Below are 6,807 nucleotides of genomic sequence, written 5' to 3'. Positions count from 1 at the left end.
CACCTAACAATAATGTGTGCAAAGTATGTGAGATGAAGCACCACCATCCTTGCCTCTAATGAGCACTCTGGCTGCACTTTCTCCAAAACGTATCTGTTTGTTCTTTTTTCAGTCCATGGTATATTCAGTACTCTCTTCCAACAGTATAGCTCAAAGGCGTCAATTCTTTTTCTGACATCCTTATTCACTATCCAGGTCTCAGGTGTATTGCAGATGATTGAAAAGATCATGACTTGAATCTGATGCACCTTGGTCTTTAAGATTACATCCTTGCTCTCCAGGACTTTGGAGAGGTACCACCTGACAGTGGACTTTCCCAGTACAATATATCCCCTGATCTTCTAACTGCTGGTACTAAGGGTATTGATTGTCAATCCAAGTAATAGGAAATCTTTGACAACTTCAGCTTTTTCTCCATATATCATGATGTTGTTTATTGGCCCGGTGGTGAGGATTTTTGTCTTCTTGATGTTGAGACGCAATTGATACTGAATCCATATGCTCACTGTTATGCAGCATTTACTATTATCCACACAACCAAATGACTTTGTCATGGCAGCGGTATGTATTGGATTTGACTTGGTGACCCCTCACAATATCATTTCATTCTCAGACTTGCAGTCATGGATGACTTCATAGATGTTTATGTGGTCTCTTGGCCTCTTGGCCAGCTCCCGGAAGATGCAGATCACAACTGAGCATTGAGTTGGTGAATCACATACTCTTGTTTGTCTGCCAAAATGGAAGTCCTTTAGAGGCTGTGGGGTTCTATTGACCCAGAGAAAACTCCCTGTGAAACTCTTCCAGAATGAGTCATTATGTCAGCAGCACTGACCCTCTCTCTGTTCACTTTTTCGTAAGTCTACCTGCAAGAGTTAGCTATGTCGTTTTTCAAAGACCTCAATCTGGACATTTTCTTTACCCAGAGCCAAGTGTCCTTTGCATCGGTAATCTGCCTTGGTTCAGAGTAAGGAAGTGAGTGAGTTTTTAAACTGCATTTGTCTTTTAAGGCCGCAGCCACAAATAACTACAAACCATGGGGCTTAAAACCAGTAGGAATTCATTCGCGTGTGGTTCTGAAGGCTAGAAGTCTAGACTCAGGGCATGGAAAGGAATATGCTCTCTTGGGAGACACTACAGCAATATCTTTCTTGTCATTTCCAGCTCTCGCAGCCGTGGGAGTGTCTAGTTTCCAGCCGAACTCCAGTCTCTGCCTCAGTCTTCATATGACTTCCTCACTCTGCATCTCTGTCTGTTTCTCTGTGTTCTGTCTTACCAAATAGAGCTGGCTGTTCCTACTCCAATATGACTCTCTGACCCCATTGTGATCTCTAGAGCTGATCTTATCCCAGTGTGACCTCTCTTACGTCAGTGTGACCTCTGGGGCTGTCAAATGTGACCTCATGCTCACGAATTCCATCGGCAAAGACTCTATTAAACAAATTCTGCTAACCCCGAAGGAAGCACCTCTCCGGTGGCGTGACCCACCAGCAACTATGTGGGAGATAGATGAGCAATCTCCTCTTACATGACTGTTGTTGTTGTTGTTGTTGTGTACCATTGAGTTGGAACTGACCCATAGCTGACCCTCTGGAGGGTTTTCAGAGGCAGTTAATTACACAGGAGGAGACTGTCCATTCATCTCCCATGAAGCAGCTGGTGGCCTCGAACCTTGTACCTTTGGGATTGTAGCACAGCTTTTTGCTACTAGGCCACCAGAGCTCCTTCCACAAACCTACTATAAGCACAGCTATGAGAAGAACAGGTTAGGATTAAAAACTTATATTTTGAAGTATAAATTAACCTTTAAAGGTGGGTAAGGCTTGAATGCAAAATCATTAGGTTATGACATAGATCCTGCCACAAGCATTTCATCACCTATTTATTTTAAAATGTCTAAGCTGTAAAAAATAAAAATTTAGAGTAGTTATGGAGGTTCATTACTTAAAATAACCAGGATTTCAAACACACCAATCATAGGCCATTGGCAAGCAGCCATGAGCCAAGAAAGTACAAGCACACACAACCTGAAAAAATTCTCCTTTTCTTTCCACTCAGAGGTGTAATCAATTGCTGTGTGCGCAAGTAATCTTGCTCTCGAAGGTGTACATCACTGAATTTCCTGGGGGGCAGGTTTTAGTGATGAGCCTTTATTTCCAATTCATACACCCAAAGGAATAAAACAGTTGTTACGATGAAGTTTAAAAGGACATTGACCTAAAGGACAGAAATGAGGAAACCCAGCAACTCATCTGTTCGTTTTCTAATCTGACAGTTTATGCTTGATGGTTTCATTGACTTCATCCCTCATGCCCTATGACACTTGTGCTGTTGTTGCTGTTACATGTTATCGAGTCAGCCTCTCCACGTAACTGTGCGCATGACAAAATCAGACCTGCCTGATACTGCTCCGTCCTCACTATCTCTGTTGTGCAGGCACTGTGTCAAACCATCGAGTGGAGGGTCTTCCTTCTCCTTTGTGGACCCTCTACTCCTCCAAGTGTGATGTTCATCTCCAGAGACTCCTCCCTCCTGATAATACACCCAAAATATTTGAGATGACCTCTTAACATTCTCATTTCTAAGGAACGTTCTGACTACACTTATTCCAAGGTAGATCCCCCCCCCACCCCAGTTCTTTTGAAGTCCATGGTAAATTCAATACTGACAGTATGAAAACATATTTTTCTAACAGAAGACTCAGGAATATCTATTCAGAGGGGATATACGTGCACACATACAATGCACATTAACTCAAAAACACACACATCCACCCACACGATGCAGGTACACACCACACATACATTAACTCACAAAATACACACACTCATATTCACTTATTCTCTCTCTTCCTCACATCCCACAAGGTTAGTCTTGACCCTGCATGAGTATAAAATAGACTGGCGTGAGAATTTTATGTGTTTCTTGCAAAAGCGGTTTTAGGGTTGGGGTTTCAAAACACATTTCATTTCATGCCGTTTTATAATGAAAGGATTAATTTTGTCTATGTGGAAACATTCTCTACACTAGCCAAAGTAAATCGCATCTAAAGTTCAAAAGAGAAGAGTGGTATCATTTTCTATTTTGCCCTCAGGTTGGGTGGAAATAAAAGTCAGACTTTAGAAGCAGATGCACAGATTGCATAAGGGGCCAGGGGGAAGGAAAATTTTAGAGTGAAGAGAATGCCTTGGGAAATAGTTCTAGTTTCTGTGAAACTAAAGTTAGGATAGAATTGTTTTCTTCTTTTAAAAGAATCTTATTCTTAGCTTCCTTCCTCATCCCTGGTATATATATAGTGTTTTTTGTTGTTGTTCAAGTCACCTGGAAAAGGCACTTCAGATTTCCCAATGTGTTCATTTACTACAAATTTAATAAATTAAGCCATGTACTCTTGACTGTTGCATGATAGAAAAATACTCTCATTTCCATATGTAGGCACAAGGAATGATAACACAGTCTTTTTTTTATTATTGTCTACTGCTAAGTGAATTATCGCATTAGGAAAATTTGTCGTCAAGGACCTCGTCAAAGTACTAAACAGTAAAGATGTCAGTTTAAAGACCAAGATGTGCCTGATCCAAACCATGGTATTTTTAATTGTTTGCAGGGAAGATCTGGTGGCCTAGGGGTAAGAAGCTGCACTGCAGTCCCTAAGGCTAGTGGTTCCAATCCACCAGCTGCTCCATGGAAGAAGGATGGGCAATCTCCTCCTGTGTGATTTATTGCCTCTAAAAAGCCACTGGATGGTCTGCTATGAGGCAGTTCCAACTCAACAGTACCCAACATGTATGCATGTGAGTATCTGGAAGTCAGAAAATGAAAAAGGATGATATAAGAAGAAGAGATGTCTTCAAGTTGTGGTATTGGAGAAGAGTACGGAATGACCCATGGACTGTAAAAAACAAACAAATAAACACGGACTGTAAAAAACAAGTAAACAAACAAAAAAGTCTATTTTGAAGGAAGTACAACCAAGCTACTCCTTAGAAGCAAGGATGATGAAGCTTTACCTCACATACTTTGAGTGTGTTGTCAGGGAGGACCAGTCCATGGGGAAAAAACCATCAAACTAGAAAAGGTCAGCTAAAGAAAGAAAGACCTCCAACAAGGTGGATTGACACAATGACTATAACAATAGGCTTAGGCATATCTGAGATTGTAAGGATTTCACAGTATAGCAGAGGTTCAGGTCTACTGTCTGTAGGATCACTATGAGTCAGAGTGGATGTGAAGGCACCCAACTATAACAATAGCAATGCCAAACCAATTGCTTTTGCATTGATTCTGATTTGTGGCAACCCCATGTGTTTCAGAGAATTGTGTTCCGCGAGATTTAGCAGGGTTGTGAGCTTTCAGGAGTAGATTGCTAGGTATTTCTTCCAAAGTGGCTTCTACGAGAGAGATCTGAACCACAAACTTTCCTAACAATAGACACGTGTACTACGCAAGGACTCTACTGTCCAATAAAGCGCTGCAAATGTATGCAGAAGAATTCTTTCTGTTCAGTTGACTGACAATGATCCAACTGTAATTTTAAACTATACCCAGCTTGTCATGCAACATGTTTGGACAAGTAGTTACTGAAGCCAAGGCTTGGTGTATATTTCTTTTTTCTTGCAGCTTTGTTTTTCCTCTGCATTTGAAGTCTGTGTAGATTAAAAGATGTCAGAAACCGGCTGTCAAATTGTCTATTGCAAGTGCTTGAAAATGTAAAATATTTTGGTTTTGTAGCTCTTTTGCTTTGGGCTCTGAAAAAATTAGCCGTTTTGAATGGATGAAATGTAAATGTTCATTTTATTGAAAGGGGAAGAAAGTGAACTTTTATCAGTTAGTTTTTGTTGCATGGCAAATTATCTCATGCACAGGAACATCAAACCACGATTCTTTACCCAGTTCCCAGTTGGGGAGGGGAGTGCAGCAGTAACGTGCTGTGGGCTCAGCTGAATGGCTCTTCTGCTCACCTTGCTAAGCTCACTCATGTATCATGACCTGCTGCTGGGTCTTCCAGGGGCTGAGGGCCCTCTTAGCCTCTCACACGTGCCAGCTACTGGCCAGCTGTTAATGCCCGATCACCTGCCACATGACATCCTATTTTCGTGTAGCTAGTGCAAACTGGCGCAGAAAGAGGGAAAGTGTAAAAACTGCAAGGCAGCTGGAGGCTCAGGAGGTGGGGGCGGGGGGAGAGGGGAGAACGGAGAGGGGAGAGGAGGCGGGGAAGGGGAGAAGGTGGAGGGGGAAGAGGGGAGAGGAGAGAGAAGTAGCCCAGCTACCAGTTTTTATGGCTTTAGACAGACAACTTTATAAAGACCTCGCTCCGTTCAACTGCGGGAGCTCTGGTGGCCTAGGGAGATGCGCTGCAATCTCAAAGGCATGGGAGTCAAATCCACGTGCTGCCCTGAGGGAGAAGAGTGGGCAATCTCCATCCATGTGATTTACTGCCTCTGAAAACTTACTGGAGGGTCAGATACGGCTTAGTTATGGCTCCATGGTACTCGCAGCAGCTGTCCAACTAGGCAAGCAGATTCTTTTGGTAAAGAAGAGAGTGGTGTCCTTTCGTTTGTTAGATGCAAGCAAAGACATGGTTGTGTCCGAACCATCAGATTGGATCAGGTGTGGAAATACAGAATAGTCTAAAATGACTGCAGAGTTTCAGCCACTAGAAAATGGATATTGTCATTACCTCGCAGGCAATTTGACATTGGTAATTTGAGGGAAATATCTAGAAATCAAGTTCTGAACACCACACTGCACGATATTAGATTAGATTATACCATAGCACTCACATCACACTACGTCATACTGTACCGTCCCACTCCATATTACACCACGGTATACTACACTACACCACTCTACCCCACAGCACAGCACACCACACATCCGCCACTCCACACCAGACCAGACCACACCACAGCACACCATTTAACACCACACTACACCATGCCATGCCACTCCATACCATCACTCCACACCACACCACACCACTCCACCTCAACACCAGTCCACACCATACCACATTACTCCGTGTCACACCACACCACTTGACACCACACTACACCACTCCGTACATCACTCCACACCACACTACACCACATCACACCACTCCACACTGTACCATACCATTACTCCATCCTACATCACACCATACTTAACCATACCATACCAAACCACACCATATAATACCATCATTCCACACCACACCACTCCACATCACAGCCCACCATACCATACTAAACCATACCATATAATACCATCATTCCACACCACATCACTCCACATGAGACCATATCACATCACACCACATCACATCATCACATCACATCACATCACATCATATCACATTGTTGTTGTTGTTGTTGTTGTGTTATTATGTGCTGTTATGTCACTTGAGACTCATACTAACCCTATATATATAACAGCCCTAAACCCTGCTCTGTCCTGTGACCATCTCACTGTCTCCGACACACTCACCCCAATTATCCCAGTCATGGAATCAAACCACCTTATAGAGGCCTTCCCCTCCTGCGCTGTCCCTCCACCCTCCCAAGCATGATGTCCCTCTCCAAGGACGTGTCCCTCCTTGCAACATGTCCAAAGTATATCAGACGAAGCCCCAGAATCCTTGCCTTCCAGGACCAGCCTGGTTTAACTCTCTGCAGGATGAATCTGTTTGTTTTCTTGGCAGTTCAGGGTACATTCAATACTCTTCTCCAGCACCTCAGCCCAAAGACATCAATTCTCCTTCTCTCCTCCCTAGTCATTGTCCAGCTTTCTGATGCATAGCAAGTGATTGCAAAGACCATGGCCTGT

This window comes from Elephantulus edwardii, unplaced genomic scaffold (assembly GCF_000299155.1).
Source record: "Elephantulus edwardii isolate Elephantulus edwardi_28Jun2011 unplaced genomic scaffold, EleEdw1.0 scaffold00153, whole genome shotgun sequence".
Classification (NCBI taxonomy): domain Eukaryota; kingdom Metazoa; phylum Chordata; class Mammalia; order Macroscelidea; family Macroscelididae; genus Elephantulus; species Elephantulus edwardii.
Note: the sequence above shows the minus strand (reverse complement) of the source record.